The following is a 22,206-nucleotide window of genomic DNA, read 5'->3' on the forward strand; positions in this document are numbered from 1 at the left end:
AGTGGAGTGGATAAGGGGAGCTAACCAGTGGATGTGGAATACTTGGACTTTCAGAAGGCTTTCTTTAAGGTCCAGTGTAAGAGATTAGCATACAAGATTAAAGTGCATGAGATTGATTCATTAATCGTTTTATTGTCAAGTGTACTGAGGTATGGTGAAAAGCTTCCTTTATGAGCAGCATAAGCAGATCATAGTAAGCAAGGATGTACAGATTAGAAAAACTTAGACAGAGGCTTACAGGTTACGTTGCACAGAGTGTGCGCTAGGCAAGATCAGCGTTATCAAGATCAGCATTATTTAGTGGCTAGAGAGTCCATTCATTCATCTAATAATGTCCAGGAAGAAGTTGTTCCTGAACCTGCTGGTGCATGTGATCAGGCTTCTATAAATTCTGTCTCATAGAAGAGGTAGTAGGAGAGCATTACTGGGATGGGGTGGGTCTTTGCTGGCAGACTTTCCGCAGCAGCAAGCCGTGTACATGGAGTCCATGGATGGAAGGCTGGTTTCCGTTATAGTCTGAGCTGTGCACACCACTCTCCGTAGTTTTTTACAGTCCTGGACAGGCTGTTATGTGCCTGGAGAGTATGTTCCCAATGGTGTATCTGTAGAAGTTGGTGAGGGTCCTTATGGACATGCCAAATTTCCTGAGCCGCCGAAGGAAGAAGAGATGTCCTTGTGCCTTCTTCACTGTCATAACTAAGAGGCAAGTCCAGGACAGGTTGTTGGTTATTATCACTCTAAGGAACTTGATGCTCTCCCCTCTCTCAACTTCATCTCCGTTGATGTTCTCCTCCTTTCTTTCTGAAGTCAATGATCAATTCTTTAGTTTTGCCGACATTGAGAGAGAGGCTGTTCTCACTGCACTACAATGCCAAGCCCTCTACCTCCCTTTTGGATGTAGTGCACTGAAATGGATTGAGAACCGGTTGGCAGCCAAGAAATAAAGACTGGAAATAAACAGGTCTTCTTCCAAGTAGCAGGTAGTTTTTAGTGGGGTACCACAGTGATAAGCTTGGACTCCAGATATGCACAATATTTATTAAAGACATAGATGAGGAAACTACATGTCACAATCCAAGTTTGCAGATAATACAAAGTTGGGTAGGAGAGTATGTTGTGAAAGGATGTAGAGAGGCTTCATTGTGATTTGGACAAGTTAGGTGGATATGGAAGGTACAGTATAATGTGGATAATTGTGAGATTATCCATTTAGTAGCAAAAACAGTGAGGCAGATTATTAACTACATGGCAATAGATTGTGAAAGGAGCAATGAGACCTGGATGTCCATACACCATAATGTGGAGGTGCTGCTGTTGGACTGGGATGGACAAAGTTAAAAATGATACAACACCAGGTTATCGTCCAACAGGTTTATTTGGAAGCACTAGCTTTCAGAGCGCTGCTCCTTCATCAGGTGGTTGTGATGAAAGTTCCAAAGGCTACTGGCACAACTACCTGATGAAGGAGCAGCGCTCCGAAAACTAGTGCTTCCAAATAAACCTGTTGGACGATACCCTACTGTTGTGTGATTTTTAACCTTGTACACCATGTCATTGCAGGTAAGCATGCAGGGGTAGCAGGTGGTAAAGAAGGTATATGGTATGTTGACCTATGTAACAAGACAATAAGAATGTCTTGTTGCAATTGTACAGGGCCTTGTTGCTACTGTACCTGGAATATTATTTGCAATTTTGGTCTCGTCATCTGAGGTAGGATGTTATAGCTCTTGGTCGAGTGTGGTGCTGGAAAAGCACAGCAAGTCAGGCAGCATCCAAGGAGCAGGGGATACTGCCTGACCTGCTGTGCTTTTCCAGCATCACACTCTTGACTCTGATCTCCCGCATCTGCAGTCCTCACTTTCTCTTGTTATAGCTCTGACAGAGTGCAATTAAGCTTATCCAGACTGATTTCTGCGATGGTGGAACTGATGTATAAAGAGAGACTTAATCAGTTCAGACTATATTTAGGAGAATTTAGAAGAATGAGAGGAGATCTCATAGAAATCAATAAAAATCTAACAGAATTAGACAAGGTAGATGCAGAAAGGATGTTGTTGATGACCGAGGAGTCTAGAACCAAGGATCACAGTCTAAGGATAAAGTGCATGGACAGAGATGAGGAGAAATTTCTTCACCCAGTGAGTTGTGAACATGTGGAATTCTTTGCCACAGCAAACTGTTAAGACCAAAATATTGAAGACTTTCAAGAAAGATGTAGATATAGTTCTTAGGACTATATGGATCAGAGGGTACAGGAGAAAAGTAGAAACAGGGTCCTGAGTTGGATGATCAGCCATGATCGTATTGAATGCAGAGCAGGCTTGGAAGGCCGAATGGCCTAACTCTGCTCCTATATTCTATGTTTCTATATCATTCACATTAAAATTTAACACCTTGGATGCAGTCCTCAGGGTCATGGTTCAAAGATCCCTGAAATGTGAGACTGTTTTCAGTCAAGGAGACAGTTACTTTTGCGAGATGAGCAATGCTTGGTGAGTGCAGTTCTTTCATTCTTAGGATATCTGAAGAGGAATGACAGTGAAAAAAACAGTAGAGCAGACTGGGACTCACTCCGTGCTGGGTACTTGGATGGGGCCAAATTTGTAAGGACCATTCAGGAGGGTTTCTTGACACAGTATGTAAACAGCACAATCAGGGGAGGGGATATATTGGACAAGGTTTTGGGATATGAGCCCGGCCAGGTTAGTGAAATTTAATTTGGGGAGCATTTCAGGAGTAGTGACCATAACACCATGAGTTTTAAGATACTCATAGATAGGGATAACAGCAGTCCTTGGGTGAAGGTATTAAATTGGGGGAAGATGACTTACAACAATATTTGGCAGGAGCTAGAGAATTTTGATTGGAGGCAGCTGTTTGATGGTAAATCCACATTAGACATGTGGGAGCATTTCAAACGGCAGTTGAAAAGAGTTCAGGAGAGGCACATTCCTGCGGGAATGAAGGACAGGTATGACAAGGTATGTGAACTGTGGATGACCAGGGATATTATGACCTTGGTCAAAAAGAAAAAGGAAGCATAAGTAAGGTCTAGGAGGATGGGAATTGATGAAGCCCTTGAAGTATATAAGGAAAGTAGGAAAGGACTTAAACAAGGAATGAGAAGGGCTAAAAGGATATATGAAAAGTCATTAGCAAAGAGGATTAAGGAGAATCCCAAGGCTTTATACACATTTATAAAAAGCAAGAGAGTAACCAGGGAAAGGTTGGTCCCCTTGAGGACAAAGGAAGGAATCTGTGCGGAGCCAGAAGAGATAGGTGTGGTCTTAAACTAATACTTAGTGCTGGTATTCACCAAAGAGAAGGAATTAGTGGAGGATGATCTCGGGGAAGGGAGTGTTGAATTTCTATGCCAAGCTGCTATTAAAAAAGAAGAGGTGCTATGTGTCTTAGAATGTATTAAGGGAGATAAGTTCCTAATGGGATTTATCACAGAATATTGAGGGAGGCAAGAGGACAAATTGCTGGGGCAGTGACAGATGTCTTTGTATACGCTTTGGCCACAGGTGAGGTCCCAGAGAACTGGAGAATATCTCATGTTGTTGCATCATTTAAGAAGAGTAGCAGGAATAATCCAGGAAATTACAGGCCTAGGACCCTCAGATTTGTGGTAGGGAAATTATTGGAGAAGATCCTCAGGGACAAGATCTTTGCGCATTTAGAAGCAAATGGACCTATTAGCGATAGACAGCCTGGATTTATATGGGGGAGGTCGTGCCTTACTAATTTAAGTGAGTTTTTTGAGGCAGGCGACAAAGATGATTGATAAGGGAAATGTGGTTGAGGTTATCTACATGGACTTCAGTGAAGCCTTTGATAAGCTCCCTCATGACAGACTGGTACAAAAGGTAAAGTCAAATGGTATCAGGGTGAGCTGGCAAGATGGATACACAACTGACTTAATCATAGGAGACTGAGGGTAGTGGTGGAAGGATGCTTTTTGGAATGGAGGGCTGCGACTAGTGGTATTCCACAGGGATCAGTGCTAATGCCTGCTGTTCGTGATCTATATAAATGATTTGGAGGAAAACATGGCTGGTCTAATTACTACATTTTCGGACGATCCAAAGGTTGGTGGAGTTGCAGATAGTGAGGAATATTGTCAGAGCATACAGCAGAATATAGATGAGTTGGAGGTATGAACAGAAAAATGGCAGTAGGGGTTTAGGTACAGGTGGAAATTATCCAGTGAATGGCAGAACCCTTAGGAGTATTGATATGCAGAGGGATCTGGGTATGCAGGTCCACAGATCAGTGAAGGTGGCAGTGCAGATAGATAAGATAGTAAAAAAGGCTTAAGATATGCTTGCCTTCATTGGAAGGAGCATTACGTATAAGGATAGACAAGTTATGCTTCAGCTTTATAGAACTTCAGTAAGGCCACACTTGGAATATTGCATACAGTTCTGGTCACTATGCTACCAGGAGGATGTGGATACTTTGGAGAGGGTACTTGAAAAGATTGACCAGGGTGTTGCCTGAGATGGGGGATTTTAGCTATTAAGTAAGGTTAGCTAGACTGAGTTTGTTTTCATTGGAACACAGGAGGTAGTGATCAACTAGGCGAAAGTGAGTACTGCAGAGGCTGGAGAGTAGAGTCAAGAGTGTGGTGCTGGAAGAGCACAGCTGGTCAGGCAGCATCCGAGGAGCAGGAAAATTGATGATTCGAGCAAAAACCCTTCATCATGGTGGGGAAGGGGAAATGAGAAAACTGGTGAAATCCACATTGATGTCATGGGGTTGGAGGGTCCCGAGGCAGAAGATGAGGCATTCTCCCTCCAGGCGTCCAGTGGTAAGGAAGTGACGACGGAGGAGGCCCAGGACCTGCATGTCCTTGGTGGAGTGGGAGGGGGAGTTGTTTGGCCACGAGGCGATGGAGTTGGTTAGTGCGGGTGTCCCAGAGAAGTTCTCTGAAGCGGCCTGTGAGTAGACGTCCTGTCTCCCTAGTGTTGAGGAGACTGCATCAGGAGCAAAGGATACACTGTGTGACATGTGTGGATGTGCAAATGAAACTTTGACGGATGTGGATGGCTCTTTTGGGGCCTTGGATGGAGGTGAAGGGGGAGGTATGGGCACAAGTTTTGCAATTCCTGCGGTGGCAGGGAAAGGTATTGAGAGGGGACAGTGCGTTGTTAGAGGGCGTGGACCTGACGATGGAAGGGTCTTTATGCAAAGTAGATAGGGGTGAAATATATCTCTGGTGGTGGAGTCTGTTGATGCGATGTATATGGAGGTTGGTGGGATGGAAGGTGAGGACCATGGGGGTTTTGTCCTTGTTGCGGTTGGAGGGATGGGGTTCCACCCAACGCTTGGTGGAAGAATACTTCATCTTCCATCTCAGGACCCTCCAACCCCATAGCATCAATGTAGATTTCACCAGTTTCCTCATTTCCCCTCTCCCCACCTTCCCCCAGTTCCAATCTTCCAGCTCAGCGCTGTCCTCATGACCTGTCCCATCTGTCATTCTTCTTCCCATCTATCTGCACCACCCTTCTCTCCGACCTATTACCTTTACCCCCATCTCCATCCACCCACTGCACTCTCAGTTACCTTTCCCCCAGCCCCACCCCCCTCCCATTTATCTCTCCACCCCGAGGCTCCCAGCCTCATTCCTGATGAAGGGCTTTTACCCAAAACGTCAATTTTCCTGCTCCTCAGATGTTGCCTGACCTGCTGTGCTTTTCCAACACCACACTCTTGACAGGAGGTTGAAAGGCAACCTGATAGAATTTTATAAGACTGTGAATGGTCTTGATAGTGTGGAAAGTATGAGGCTTTTGCTCAGGATGGAGGCGCCAATTACTAAAGGACACAGGTTCAAAGTGCGGGGTGAGGGAAGAACTTTAAAAGAGATGTTTGAGACACATTTTTCACACAAAGGATGGTGAGTGCCTGGAATGTGCTGCCAGAGGAGGTGGTGGAAGCAGACACAATAGCAGCATTCAGAAAGCAGCTGGACAAATACATGAGCTGGAAGGGCATACAGGGAGATGGATCCTGTAAGTGAAGACAGTTTTAGTATGGAAAGGCAAAATGTGGTAGCACAGGCTTGGAGGGCAGAAGGGCCTGTTCCTGTGCTGTAATATTCTTTGTTCTATTTCAAAGTTGCAAGTGAAGCTATATTTATGGAGGTGCAAGGTTGTTTACAATGAAGAGTCCTTCTTACTCTACAGTTGACCCAATTGGCTTATAAGATGTGAGCAGTTATATCCTGGTGACTTTGGGCCTAGACACCTCAGGCCTGCTGAGATTGTCCTGCCCAGATTCAGGCTCACCCTCTTGCAGCAAGGGGGAGCTGTGGAGAGGGTAAGCACCTCTGCACTGTCCTGAGAAGAAGCTTCCGGGTGTCCTCTAGGTTGCTTCTCCTCCCTATGTGTATCTGCTGACATCCCCCTGTCTCCCTTAGGCCATGGCTTCCTGTTTTCGGCCTCCCTCCTTTTTTGAATAAAGGCTTATACTTGCTATTTTGAAGTCTGATGGAATCTTTTCAAAGTATAGCAAATTTTGGAAAAGTAAGTCCAATGCATCTATTATCTCATTAGCCACCTCTTTTCAGACTTTAGGTTCAAGTACATCAGGACTCGGAGACTGGTCAGGCCCCAGCTCCATTAGTTTACTCAGTACCACCTCCATGAATATTCATTCTTGTATACTTTGACCTAACAGTTGTTGATAAGGGTTTGTCGACCACTCACATTGGTGACTTATATCTTTTGCTCGGAGCTTTTTTGATACAACTGCTGAATGCAAATCAAAATATGATTGATGAATTATTTCAGTAACCTCTTGACCTAATATTGACTTGAGGACAATACTACAAATAAATTAAACTAGAAATTTTCTATTTCAAAATAAGAAATGCTTCCTTATTCCAGGTGGCTCTGTTTGGCCTACCGGTTTATTGCTGTAATTTGCACAGATTTAGATTTCCATCATAGGATTGTGTACGAGCTTTGTGGGAGTTGGGAGATGGTTGCAGGTGGGGGAGCAAAGGATGTGGTTGCTAATGTCATGACATCCCTAAAGAACTAAGACAATGGATATTAGATGTGATCCCTGCCTTTTTGGTTACACCTGTGTTCCTGTCCAACTATGGATTAGAAATTACATTTTCAAACAAAAACTTGACGTTTAAAATAAATGTCTTGGCACTTCAGGTAAAGCACTGAACTGAGGAATATCATTCCAAGTCTTGAATTAATCTTCTTGTGTATTAGCTTTGAAATATTCCTAGTCAACCTGTTAAGCTTTGCAGGAGGGGGCACATGAATCTGGAGCTTCTGGTCCAGAGGTAGGGACACTGCCTCTGCTCCACATGTTAGTTAACCTCTTTGGACATGTTATTTCACATCTCCATAGTAGGTTGTACTTAAATCCAGATCTTCTTGCCCAAAGGCATCACTATTTCAGTGACCACTTCAATGTTTCGAGTATAATTTTGTATTGCAGCAACTTTGCCAGAAGATGGCAGTGTTGATTCACAACTGACAGTATATTTCATTCCCAACCCCCTCACAACTGTCCCCACCTATTATATACATTCCTCACCAATCTTCAGTAACCACAACCTTTACGGTATTTTCAAAACAGCAACATGGCCAGACAGATCAGAGTTAATCATTACTGCATGTGCAAATAAATTGTTTAAAATCTTCTTCAACAACAGAGGCTAGATATAGAATTAATTTACAAAAATAAAGCACAAGCTTTGATTCTACTTACAATTTCCAACCATAAAGCTTAACACTTTGCCATCTTAATTTTCAGAAAGGAAAGCTGAAAGGAGGAGGCACTCCGATGTTTCTTCCCCGATAAATATGTTTTTGTCAAAGTATAGAAACGTATTCCACAAATTAAAAACAGCTTTCAAATAATGTGAGATTGTATTTAATCAACAAAGGAAGTTAAAAGTGTACAATATTTAATATGGAGTGAGTCCATTAATTACTGACTGTTTTCTTTCTGCTGTATTTTTATTCTCTTACTGTAGTATTGTACAATATTTCTCCAAATTTAAGGTGGAGAAATGGCACCCTCTAAAATCTATCAATAGAAAAATGAATACTAATGCATCATATTTATAATGAAGCACATTAAAATGAATATTGTGTAATATACAATAATGGGCCTGGGATTGTTTCAATGAGTTGCAAATAATTTGCAAAAGCCATGTCCATTAAAAAAATTAGTTAGCATCAATGTTCCAGTTCCTTTCATGGGTGAGATCCTGCTTCCAAGAACTGTGACCAAAGGACCAATAACTCCAGGCTCAACAGCACTCTACAAAGAGGTGGTCACTGTTGGGACTGCACCTAACACAAAGGATGTAACATTGGACTTCACCCTCACAAACTGTGCAAGTCAGACAAGTCCCAATGGGAGGAGGGGGAATGGGGTTGATGAGTGGGAGTTGTTACTGCAGGGTGACCATTACAACTTTGGTCATTCTGTGGGACGTTTTGGGCATAAGGAATGAAGGGCTTATGCCGAAACATTGATTCTCCAGCTCCTCAGATGCTGCCTGACCTGTTGTGCTTTTCCAGCACCACACTCTCGACCCTGATCTCCAGCATCTGCAGTCCTCACTTTCTCCTCATTCTGTGGGACACAAAATACCTGATTTGGAAGAAGCCTGAGCCAGTTGGCCAGCTGCCAGGGGTTGATGTAGCGGGGTCCCACCCAACACTGGTACAATGCCAAAGGCAATGTTGAGGACAGTCACTGAAAGTGGCAGAGGCTGTGTCATTGAAAACTTTTAATATGGAATAGATGGAAGTTTATTAGGCAGGGAAAGGTTATTGAAATAGATGGGAATTAGGAAATTGGACACACACAGATCAGCCATGATCTTATTGAATGCTGAGAGATGCATAAAGGGATGAACAGCATACCTCTGCTCTTAATTTATAAGTTTGCATGTTTGTAAGAGACCTTCGATTGACTATTTACGCAGCTCAGTTGCCTCTGAGCAGGGCATCCATCTCTGATGTTCCCTGCTGCTAGTGAAATGCCATGGAAGTGGGAAGGCGATGAAGAGGTCATCCCCTTACCATTTTATGGATTCCTTTGCCTCCCAGCTCATCCCCAGCGAGCTGGTGATATCCATCCCACTGCCCACAGCATTGTTCATTTTGCCATCTGTTTTCCCCCTTTAAATGGGTGCAGCATCATTGAATTTCTAGGCTAGGGTATATTTTAAAGCTCACAGTCCCTCAGCTCCTGGAGTACACCTGGAGTACTGTGTGCAGTTCTGGTCTCCAAATTTGAGGAAAGACATTCTGGCTATTGAGGGAGTGCAGCGTAGGTTCACGAGGTCAATTCTTGGAATGGCGGGATTACCTTACACTGAAAGACTGAAGCGACTGGGCTTGTATACCCTTGAGTTTAGAAGACTGAGAGGAGATCTGATTGAGACGTATAAGATTATGAAAGGATTGGACACTCTGGAGGCAGGAAACATGTTTCCGCTGATGGGTGAGTGCCGAACTAGAGGACACAGCTTAAAAATACGGGGTAGACCATTTAGAACAGAGATGAGGAGAAACTTCTTCACCCAGAGGGTGGTGGCTGTGTGGAATGCTCTGCCCCAGAGGGCAGTGGAATCCCAGTCTCTGGATTCATTTAAGAAAGAGTTGGATAGAGCTCTCAAAGATAGTGGAATCAAGGGTTATGGAGATAAGGCAGGAACAGGATACTGATTAGGAATGATCAGCCATGATCATATTGAAAGGTGGCGCAGGCTCGAAGGGCTGAATGGCCTACTTCTGCACCTATTGCCTATTGTCTATTGTCTAGCTTCACCCAATGCAATATAAATTCAAATATTCTAGGTCAATAGTCATTGATGAATAATAAGGTCAATATGTTCATTCAGAGTATGTCAATCCATTATTCTGTTTTACTGCAGAATTAAACAGTTTCTTTGTTTATCATTTGTTCCATTGAATCATATAAACAAGTCAACAAATATTTAGAAAGACCCCCACCTCAAATTTATGGAGCCTATTTCAAATTAAAATCTGCTAGAAGCAAATGAATCAGAGAGAGAGGATTAACCCATTGCGGTTTGATTTGATTAAGTCACAGGAAACCTGCTGTGACCAAAACTGCAGAAATGCCAAATACAGTTTGATGTGACCTCTATATTAATTTATCCTCTGCATTAAAAGATTGGAATGCGATGAGGGAGATTAGATGATCTGGTCGCTTCATTGTATGAGTTATTTGATGACTTGAGAGGGTAATGAGGAAAAATAATATGAAAATACATCTTATAATGTTACATCTGCCAAAAAGTTGAAAGCTGGAATAAAAGATATAAAAAATTGAATAAGAGTATGATTAGATCTAAAAGGAACTTCAAAATGAATCCCAAAGTAACCTTCAGCTATAGTCCCTTTCAGTCTTTTCTTTTTACTGAAATTGTTAATGGGAAGATCAAAGACTTCAGGCTGTAACATCATGTACTATTTATCAAATCATAATTCTTCCATATGCTGGTTAAATTTAATAAACTATGTCAGAAATTATGACCATAGAAATTAAATTCAACTTCTTTCATTTTCAAATCAGGGCATTAAAAATAGAAGTTTGCATCTCTAAATGTTTGTCTTTTTACAATCCAAATTTTTCAAATTTATTACGTTTTCACTGACTCCTTTATTGTTTTACGTCCTCCCCCAGAAGGCTGTCCTATTCAGCCAAGTCTATTCTTCATAATCTCTTTCTAATATTTCATCTCAATTATTGCAGTCATTGTAGCAATAGTTAGAGCATTTCTCAATAATTCAAGGTCAAAGGAAACTTTTACAATAAGCACATGGTTTTCCCTCAGAGGTCAGTTTGACCTTTTCTGTACTTCCAGCCTAAGTCCCTCATCCCACCCCAACACAATAGTCTTTCATTATCCTGCCTGCTTTATTCAGTCACTCAGTCATCCCAACCAATGCTCCTTGCCCAGTGTAGTTCCTCTATCCCTTCCATCCTAAACCATCCTCCAGCACAACCATACTCTGGCTGGTCCAGCTCATATTGCTACCCAGTTTGGTCAGCTGTCTAATCTGTGTTCCTTCTTTCCTTAGGTCTCTGTGATATCTCTTCCAGTCTCCCAGTTCATTTACTCAGGTCCACACTATCTCCAGCTGGCAGTAACAACTTCCCACTTAATGATAGAAGCTGGATCATTGGGTTCAAACAGGTACAGCTCCATTACCACATGAATATTGCTACTTCTCTCTAAAACTTCGACTTCCCTACCCCAAGTCAAGACATTAATAATTTAACGAGCTAACTTTACAAACATTTGTTATAGAAAGAGATAATAGTGCATCGGTGATCTGCTTCTGAAGGCTGGTTGCAAAAGATAAACCTGTAGCTGATTCTTAAACATTTTTATATTTATTCAGAATTACAATCTGCTTCAACTATAATACCATAAGTCATAAGAGCAGAATTAGGCCATTCAGCCCATCAGGTCTGCTCTGCCATTGCATCATGGCTGATAGGTTTCTCAACCCCATTCTCCTGCCTTCTCCCCATAAAGCTTCATCTCTTACAAATCAAGAAGTTATCTATCTCTGTCTTGGATGTACTCAATGACTTGGCCTTCTCAGCCCTCTGCGATAGTGAGTTCCACAAATTCACCAGCTTCTGGCTGAAGAAATCCTTGCTCATCTCAGTTCCAAAGAGTTGTACTACACTCTGACGCTGTTCCCTCAGCTCTTGGCCTCTCCTACCAGTGGAAATCTCTTCTTCATGTCCAGGCCTTTCAGTATTTTGTAAGTTTCAATCAGATCTGTCCCTCATCCTTCTAAACATGATTGAGTACAGACTCAGAGTCCTCAACCGGTCCTCATATGTCAACCCTTCATCTCCGGGATTATTTTTGTAAACCTTCTTTGGACCCCCTCCAAATACCTGCAGATCTTAGCTACAAGGCTCAAAACAGTTCACAATATTACAAACGCAGTCTGACCAGGGTCTTATACAACTTCAGTGGAACCTCCCTGCTCTTGTATTCTACCCCTCTTGAAATGAATTCTAACATTGCATTTGCCTTCTTCATTGCCAACTGAACCTGCATGCTAACCTTCAGAGAGTACTGAACTAGGACTCCAAAGTCTCCTTGTGCTTCAAATTTCTGAAGCCTTTCTCATTCAGAAAATAGTCTACGCCTCAGATCTTTCTACCAAAGTCTATAAGCTCCCATTTTCCCACATTGTATTTCACCTGCCACTTCTTTGCCCACTCTGCTATCCTGCACAGGCTCTGCAGCCTCTCTGCTTTTTCAGCATTACTTATCCTTCCACCTATCTGCGTCACCTGCAAACTTAGCAATCATGCCCTCAGTTCCTTTGTCCAAATTATGAATGCTTAACATGAATCATTGTGATCCCAATACTGACCCCTGAGGAACTCCACTAGTCATTGGCTGCCATCCTGACAAAAAAACCCTTTATCCCCATTCTCTACCTTCTGCCAATCAGCCAATATTCTATCCATGGCAGTACCTTGCCCCTAACACCATGGTCTAATATCTAATTCAGCAGCCTCTTGCCTGGCACTTTGCCAAATCTGAATAGATCATGTCCTCTTTTGTTTAACTTGCTTATTATCTCCCCAAAGAATTCTAGCAGATTTGTCAGGCATGACCTTCCCTTAATGAAGCCGTTCTGTCTCAGCCCAATTTCACCATATTCTTCCAAGTACTCTGTAATCTCATCCTTAGTAATGGACTATAAAATCTTACCAATGACCAGGGTCAGGCTAACTGCTATCTTCTGCCTCCCTCCCTTTGTGTTACATGAACCATTTTTCCATCCTCTGAGACACTCCCTGACTCTAGTGATTCCTGAGAGATCACCACCAATGCATGTATAACCTCCTCAGCTGTCTCCTTCAAAACCCTGGGGTGTAGTCCATCTGGTCTGTGTGATTTATTCACTTTCAGACCTTTCAGCTTCCCAGCACCTTCTCCTTAGTATTGGCCATGACACTCATCTCTGACCCCTGACTCTCTTGAAGTTCTGGTATACTGCTGGTGTTTTCCACTGTGAAAACTGATACAAAGTGCCTCGTCAGTTCCTCCTCTATCTCTTTCTGCCTCATTACCACTTCTCCAGTCTCATTTTCCAGCAGTCCAATGTCCACTGTTGCATTTCAGATATCTAAAAATACTCTTGCAATCTTGTTTATGTCACTAGCTAGCTTACTCTCATATTTAATCTTCTACTTTATTTGTTCTTCAGTTGTCCTCTGCTGATTTTTAAAGGCTTCCCAATCCTCTGGCTTCACACTAACCTTCACACTTTGTATACTTGTTCTTTTGTTTTCATGTTGTCCCTGACTTCCCTTGTCAGCCATGGATGCCTTGTCCCCCTCTTAGAATGTTTCTTCTTCCTTGGAATTTCTGCTCTACCTCCCAAATTACTCCCAGAAACCCCTGCCATTGCTGTTCCACCATCTTCCCTGCTAGGCTTCCCTTCCAAACAATTCTGGCCAGTTCCTCCCTCATGTCTTTGTAGTTACATTTACTTAACTGTGATACCCGACACATCTTACTTCAGCTTTGCCCTCTCAAACTGCAGGGTGAATTCTATCATATTAAGTCACCTTAAGCAGCTTAATCAAGTCTGCCTCATTACACACCACCAAATCAAGAACTACTGCTCTCCAGTGGGGTCTACCACAAGCTGCTCCAAAAAAAAACATCCGGTAGATATTCCATGAATTCCTTTTCTTAAGATTTGCTACCAACCTGATTTTCCCAGTCCAACTGCATAAGGTGGGTACTATCTGTATGCTTACATCATAAGCATATGTGTCATGACCTGACAGCTACATTTTAGTAAATTATCTATTTTGAGGGGTTCAACTGAACCTCAGTTAATACAGTGAGCCTAACTTACACACAATTTTTCTATGATGAGCATTTCACCAAAGCTTTTCATCTTGCACTCATCAGGACAATAGAGAAGAAAATCAATGTAAAGACAACATTGTAATCTTTGTGAATCATCCTGATGCATGCAAGATGAAAAGCTTTGAGAAAATGTGGCTATTTTTTAGCATGTTCTGTCCTGCCAAGACCTAGTACAATAAAACATGAATGACACAAATTTGTCAAGCAGAGAAATCACACAAAAACTGTTTCCACTGAATTCCTGCCTATAAACCATTTCCCATGTTTCTGTCTTTTGCCACTGAGCTAATAACAATTGAAGTGCTTGGATTTTCAAAGTTTCTGATATGGTCACAGCATCCTGAGTTACTCAAATGTTGTGTGAGACACACACACACAGAGTTAACTTTGAGTTCTCTGGACTGATGCTGCCAAACCTACTGAGCTTTTCCAGCAACTTCTGTTGTTTTTAATGGCATAGTCAATGGCCCTCTTATGAGAAGAAAATGTAATTAACAAATAGCTTTTTATTGACAATATCTAGCTCTCTTCTGCCATGAGCAATAACTTCAGTTGAAGTAATTCAAACAGCAGTACGGCAGGACCACAGCAGCCATACACTTCTATGAGAAGAGTCATCGAGAGGGCCATTGATGTCTTAGCGGTATGTTTCACAGCCTGGTCAGGTCAGCAGGAGCTCTGTAGTACGCTTTGCCAATAATTGTGGTTTGGGGCAACATGGTAGCTCGGTGGTTAGCACTGCTGCCTCACAGCACCAGGGACCCAGGTTCAATCCCAGCCTCAGGTGACTGTCGGTGTGAAGTTTGCACATTCTCCCTGTTTCTGCATGGGTTTCCTCCAGGTTCTCTGGTTTCCTCCCACAATCCAAACATGTGCAGGTAGGTGAATTGACCATGCTAAATTGCCCATAGTATTCAGGGATGTATACGTTAGGTGCACTGGTCATGCTAAATTGCCCATAGTGTTTAGGGGCATTGGTCAGGGGTAAAATCTAGAGTGGTAGGGGAATGGGTCTGGGTGGGATTCGCTTCAGAGAGTTGGTGTGGACTTGTTGGGCTGAAGGGCCTGTTACCACACTGTAGGGATTCTATGATATCTTGTCACAACATACCCATTCAAGAAAGATTGGATTTACATGCTGCTTCAAGGGTTCATCAGAACACATTTCATCATTTAAGCCTTCTCTTCTGTGTAACTGTTTGCTTTTAACCACCAACTTCCCTTTCTCTCACACTTCTAACTGAAGGCATATTCCATCAATCCACAGTACATCAGCCACCTTTGTTTCTTTGTGAATGGGGTGAGTGAGTCATCACTAAATAGTCTGCATAACTGTGACTTATGGTGTATATTCATAATAGCTCACATTCCATCTTGATACAGGTCCAGAATGAACACAAGAGAACCTCATCTTCCTTTGTTTTCCTCAGTGGCTTCTTTTAGTGCACCTTTCCCTCATCCAACTCATTGCTTTTCCATGATACAACATGAGATCCAGGAAACAGGGTAAATACTGAACTAAGTGAAATTCCAGTAGAATGTACCTCCGGCCTTGAGTGGTCTTCCTCGTGTTTATAGAACCGGCAGATTTTGTTGGAAAATCTAAGCTATTAAGAGGAATATTTAACAGAATTAATCCTGGAACTAAAACAAAAATGATGGAGTTACTCTCCCACTCTTGACCTTGACCTTCTTGCAATTGCCTCATGCTGTCTCCATAATTCCCCCACATCATTTTGATTAACCCTCCATATCTTGATCATACCCTCTCTTTCTTAATAATCTGCTTCCTCCTTCTCAGTTGTTCTAATCATCCCCTCCTTCTTGCTTATTCTCTCGCCCTCCCAAATGTGACCACCTGGTGACTGCTTCAAACCAGGACCCACCTGACAAGCACAGCCCGCTTTGCAATGGTGAGCTCTCTATGGAGTTCTAATTGGTCGGTCATTGCAGGGACTTCCAGATGGTTGTGCACATGACCAGCTGCAGGAACAAGTGTTGAATGACAGACTGAGTTCTCAGGGTCCCTCCCTGAGATTGGAGAACTCTGTGACTCTATTCCCTCTGCTGTCTCACTTACTTGACAACTTCCTATACTGGTTATTTCTGCTCCTCAAATTTATGAATGTATTCATGAAAGTTAACTGATCCCTCCAGAGCCCAAAACAGAAAGGTAGTTCAGTTGAGCCAATACAGTAGTTAACCTGGTAAAAGGTGGCCTGTTGATGTTTTCTATCAGGTTTTGTAGCTTCCTCTTCGGTCCTGCATGTGTGCCATCAATGTTGGAGATGTTGATGGTTGTCCATTGGGAAGGGGCACCCTTTTCATTGCTATCTAACACTGCAACAGCTCCAGCAGGTTGTCAGTGAAGACTGAGGTAAAGTCACAAAGTGCCATAGTCAGGGTCACAAAGTGCCACAGTAAAAACTGAGCCTACCTTCCAGTCCTCCACTGAAGAAAGCAGAGCCAATCTTTAATAGAAAAACAACAAGCAACAAACAGCTGGATGTCGCCACCTTTGGAAAAGGATGACAATGAACAACTGGAAATCTGCAGGAACATTAACCTCGATACTAGGTCATCTTATTTGATGGCTTTCTGTTCTATTTACAATCTTGTCTAACCACAAATCAAAATACAAAGCTGGTATTATTTGGCGGAAGATCAGTTGGTGCAGACATGCGTACCATGTGCGACATTTGAGAATGATTTGTGGGACATTTGAAACTACTCTCGTAATGATTTATTGCTCATAGCACCATGATCCTGTTAAGCATCTGTTAATTTGTCCTTAGTTATACTTTAAAACTCTGACTGTATCTATTAACATTTTAATGCAGATTCTGGAAATCAGAAACAAACACAAGGAATGCTGGAGAAACTCAGTAGGTCTGGCAGCATCCATAGAGAGAGAAAGCAGAGTTAACTGCTTCAAGTCTGGGATGACTTTTATTTGGTTCAGTTAATGTGATAATTCTCTCTTTAATGAATCACCCTTGGAAAAGTTCTGGGGTCTTCTCTGGGCTTTAATAAGACTTACACTGCAGCTGTCTGGAACAAGCAATACAGAAACCAGCCAATTAAGGCACATCTCATTTCTTTAAATTTCAAAAATGTACTTTATACATAAAAATATCTTCAAGTATATACATAGTCACTGAGGCAGTTCGGTTCTGTACAGTAGCATATGAAGGAGCAAACAAATATTGGAGTTTGACTCTGTCCAACAAGCAAACAAAAGGCACTTCTTACTTGTGTAAGATTATATTGACATATATTTGAGGCACTACGACGGTCCTTTAAGTGAATGGACCCCCATTTAACTTCGGCAGAAAGACCTCTGACAGTGGTCTTTCCTCACTGGATCTTGGCGGCAGCTGATCCAAGCTTCATGCATCCCTCAGCACATCTCAGATTATTCTCAAAATGCCTCCAGATATCTCCCCACACCCTTCAAGCAGTAAACATATTCCTGATTTCCCTTTGGGTGACTGACCCCAATTCCATCCAGGGCTCAGTTGTATTTTCTGAACAGCTGAATTTGTCAGGCCAGCTGCTTTTAAATGACTTTCATGGTCCATTTTGTTTTAGCTTTTGGATCATCTGAAGTCAATGGAAATACAACTCATGTGAGAGAGATATAGCATAGGCGAACGATTCGCTGTCTGACTTTCCTCCTGTATTCATAGAGTCATAGAGTCATGGAGATGGACAGCATGGAAACAGGCCCTTCGGTCCAACTTGTTCATGCTGACCAGATATCCTAACCTAATTTAGTCCCATTTGCCAGCATGTGGCCCATACCCCTCTAAAACCTTCCTATTCATACTCCCATCCAGATGCCTTTTAATGTTGTGAAACTTGAAAGGGTGCAGAAAAGATTTACAAAGATGTAGCCAGGGTTGGAGGATTTGAGCTACAGGGAGAGGCTGAAAAGGCTGGGGCTGTTTTCCCTGGAGCATCAGAGGCTAAGGGGTGACCTTAAAGAGATTTACAAAATTATGAGGGGCGTGGATAGTGTAAATAGACAAAGTCTTTTTCCTGGGGTGAGGGAGTCCAGAGCTAAAGGGCATAAGTTTAGGGTGAGAGGGGAAAGGTATAAAAGAGACCTAAGGGGCAACGTTTTCATGCAGAGGGTGGTATGCGTATGGAATGAGCTGCCAGAGAAAGTGATGGAAGCTGGTACAATTGCAACATTTAAAAGTCATCTGGAAGGGTATATGAATAGGAAGGGTTTGGAAGTATATGGGCCAGGTGCTGGCAGGTGGGACGCGATTGGGTTGGGATATCTGGTCAGTATGGACAAGTTGGACTGAAGGATCTGTTTCCGTGCTGTACATCTCTATGACTCTATAAAATGTTGCAATTGTACCAGCCTCCACCACTTCCTCTGGCAGCTCATTCCATACACATATCACCCTCTGCGTGAAAAAGTTGCCCCTTAGGTCTCTTTTATATCCTTCCCCTCTCACCCTAATCCTATGCCCTCTAGTTCTGAACTCCCCCACCCCAGGGAAAAGACTTTGTCTATTTCTCCTATCCATGCCCCTCACGATTTCACATATAAGGTTACCCTTCAGCCTCCGACGTTCCAGGGAAGACAGCCCGAGCCTATTCAGCCTCTCCCTGTAGCTCAAATCCTTCAACCCTGGCAACATCCTTGTAAACCTTTTCTGAACCCTTTCAAATTTCACAACATCTTTCCAATAGGTAGGAGACCAGAATTTCATGCAATATTCCAAAAGTGGCCTAACCAATGTCCTGTACAGCCGCAACATGACCTCCCAACTCCTGTACTCAATACTCTGACCAATAAAGGAAAGCATACCAAACACCTTCTTCACTATCCTATCTACCTGCGACTCCACTTTCAAGCTATGAACCTGCACTCCAAGGTCTCTTTGTTCATCAACACTCCCTAGGACCTTACCATTAAGTGTATAAGTCCTGCTAAGATTTGCTTTCTCAAAATGTAGCACCTCGCATTTATCTAAATTAACTCCATCTGCCACTTCTCAGCCCATTGGCTCATCTGATCAAGATCCTGTTGTAATCTGAGGTAACCTTCTTCACTGTCCACTACACTTATAATTTTGGTGTCATCTGCAAACTTGCTAACTATACCTCCTATTTTCATATTCAAATCATTTATATAAATGACGAAAAGTTAGTGGACCCAATACTGATCCTTGTGGCACTCACTGGTCACAGGCCTTCAGTCTGAAAAACAACCCTCCACCACCACCCTGTCTTCTACTTTTGAGCCAGTTCTGTATCCAAATGGCTAGTTCTCCCTTTATTCCATGAGATCTAACCTTGCTAACCAATCTCCCATGGGGAACTTTGTCAAACAGCTTACTGAAGTCCATATAGATCACATCTACTGCTTTGCCCTCATAAATCCTCTTTGTTGTCTTCAAAAAACTCAATCAAGTTCATAAGACATGATTTCCCACCATGTTGACTATTCAAATCAGTCCTTACCTTTCCAAATATGTGTAAATCCTGTCCCTCAGGATTCCCTCCAAAAACTTGCCCACCACCAACGTCAGGCTCACCAGTTTATAGTTCCCTGGCTTGTCCTTACCACCTTTCTTAAATAGTGGTGCCACGTTAACCAACCTCCAGTCTTCTGGCACCTCACCTGTGACTATCGATGATACAAATGTCTCAGCAAGAGGCCCAGCAATCACTTCTCTAGCTTCCCACAGAGTTCTAGGGTACACCTGATCAGGTCCTGGGGATTTATCCACCTTTATGCGTTTTAAGACATTCAGCACTTCCTCTTCTGTAATATGGACATTTTTCAAGATGTCACCATCTATTTCCCGACATTCTGTATCTTTTGAGGCTTTTGAATCCAAAAGTCCTCAGCTTTACTTTACTGGAATTGCTATGGTTGAAAGGACTCTGGTGACTTCATGACAACTATTGTGAATATTACTAATGAAGGTTTGGAGCCAATATTGGCCCTAACTTTACATTGATACCCTTTATTATGTCATGTGGCACTGCCACCATGCAAAATGGGACAGACCTTGAATAGATCTCGCAACTCAAAACTGGGCATCCAGGAGGTGCTATAGGTCATCAGCAGCAGTGGAATTGTATTTAAATCACAACCTGGAACCTCATGGTCCAGCATATCTCTAATTCTTCCAATACCACCAAACTGGGAAATCAACCCTGCATTCAATGAAGAATGCAAGAGGGTATGCCAGAAGTTTAGCTGAACACGAGGGCTGAATCTTATGTTTTTTTCTCTGTCGGTTTCATCAAATTTCACAGAGGGGTTCTGTCCATGAGGCCTTGTGACATCTCTCACTATAATTTCCCAAACTCACCCATTAACCATCTACTCTGTCCTTCTGTTCAATTTTGGACCCATTCTATCATCTTGGTGCAAATCCTGACTTACCAAAAGACTGGCCTCGCTGCTGACTGTGCCATCATTAAAAGGCCACAGTGTACCTGGTAAGCACAGCATTCGAAAGCTATAGGTGGTAGGCATGCTCATAGGATAGACATTCTGAAGATATCTGGAAAAGAGAAAACAGCACAGTGATTCAAAGAAAGGCCCTGATAGATAGGCTGGTTCTGGCAGATCCCAGAGGACCAGCAGAGAAGGCCAGGTCACCAGACCCTGGCAGCCTGGGTTGCTACATCCCAGGTCAGTGCCATGTGTGCAATCTGGAGTAATGGCCAACAGTGCCCCTGGAAGGTCAATGACCTTCTCCACTGTGCCTGGGTAAGTACCGCACTCTTTTCTCTGGTACCACATCCTCATTCCACCTCTGCTACAGCATCCACCTCCCGCCAAGGTTCATGCTCCATCGCTCTCACTATTTCATGTTATATCTTCCTTCCTGTGCTCTCGATTCCTACCCCCCGCCCACCCTAGTCTTCCATCAATAATCTTCTATGGTCTCCACGCTGACGAGTAATTTACCCAGGACATCTCTTTCAACTGTCTGCACCAGTACTCATGTCACCTACTTTCATCTCACTCTATCCCTCCCTTTCTCTCATTCCAGGACAAAACAGACAATACAGAATAGGAGAGTCAGGATGAGTGGAGGGGTGCTCAACATTTGGACCCTCACCTGGGAGGAGAATCTTATTACTGAGACATCTATGTTCTGCCAACTCGATGTAAGTACGATTTTTTATTCTACTGCAACTTTCACATTAACCATTGCAGTCCTTGTTATCATCCACTTCTAACCATTGGTCACAATGCCGTCTCTCTCTTGTGCCTTGCAGGTATTGACAGGATGCCCACAGCCTCTGTAGAGAAATGGTCTACTCATTCAGAAACCACCTCCTGAACCTTTAAAGGAGAGATGTCAGAGGCCTCAGAGCAAGCATGAAGGTTACACGCTTGAAGAACTCTAACAAATTTGTCCTTTTCTTTTCACAAGACCATGTTGACTCTGACTGCATTAAGCTTCTTTATTGTCCTGCGATTTCTTGCTTCTAATAACAATTGTTAGGCCATCTATCCAATAGTTTCCTTCTTTTCACTTCCCTTATCTCTTGAAATTCTAACATGTTGTGAATGCTACCCCCAGAGAATCCTTAGCTATAAATTCTGTTATTAATCTTACCACATTATATGTTAGTAGATCTAAAACAGCCTGTTCATTTGTAGGTTTGACAAAGTACTGTTCTTAAGAAGCAATTCCCAATGAAAGTCCAGAAATTTGTCTTCTATGTCACTTCCATGTCACCATTGTTTATCAGATCTGTCCATAGAATATGCAGATTAAAACCACCCATGACAGTTGTAGTCTCCTTCTTACACCTCTTAATTTATATTTATTTATTCCCTAGTTTATACTTACCCCACACTGAAACCTTCCTTTATTAACACTATCTCCTTTCCCTTTTGCCTGGCATTCTAAGCATTTCCTACACATGGAGCTCCTCCACATCATTCATGTGGAGCTTAAGCTAAGCAGACACAGACCTGAGTCAATGTGTGCAATCCTTGCAGCTCTTCACTTCGAGTTTGCACCCAATCGGTAAATTTTTGTTACTGTGTCACTTCAATATGCCAGACACCAGTTAACTATGTAATCTTTCTGTTTATACTATGTTTTGTGTATTTATTATTTTGCTACAATACTAATAAAAGATTGTTCCTAGTGTTCGCCGGTTGGAGAATGAAATGAGTTGTTTTTGTTCAGTTGTTCTCAGGAACCTTGTGCAAGACCTCAAATGTGTGGCCAAGTGGATGATTAAATAGAACACAGACTCACTAT

General features: G+C 42.6%; 1 long non-coding RNA gene across 1 annotated transcript in view; it reads right to left on the reverse strand.

Annotated features, from left to right (window-relative positions):
* LOC122550433 (uncharacterized) overlaps positions 1–21,983 on the reverse strand; it is a 53,861-nt gene extending 31,878 nt beyond the window's left edge. The window contains exons 1-2 of the long non-coding RNA XR_006311854.2: positions 21,912–21,983; positions 20,361–20,481 (exon numbers count right to left, since the gene is read on the reverse strand). This is a non-coding gene — a long non-coding RNA (uncharacterized LOC122550433). The remainder of the gene's footprint in view (positions 1–20,360; positions 20,482–21,911) is intronic.
* Between the last annotated feature and the right edge of the window lie 223 nt (positions 21,984–22,206).

The sequence above is a fragment of the Chiloscyllium plagiosum genome, unplaced genomic scaffold (assembly GCF_037043375.1).
Source record: "Chiloscyllium plagiosum isolate Xiang-an unplaced genomic scaffold, Cpla_swu_hap1 HiC_scaffold_1, whole genome shotgun sequence".
Classification (NCBI taxonomy): domain Eukaryota; kingdom Metazoa; phylum Chordata; class Chondrichthyes; order Orectolobiformes; family Hemiscylliidae; genus Chiloscyllium; species Chiloscyllium plagiosum.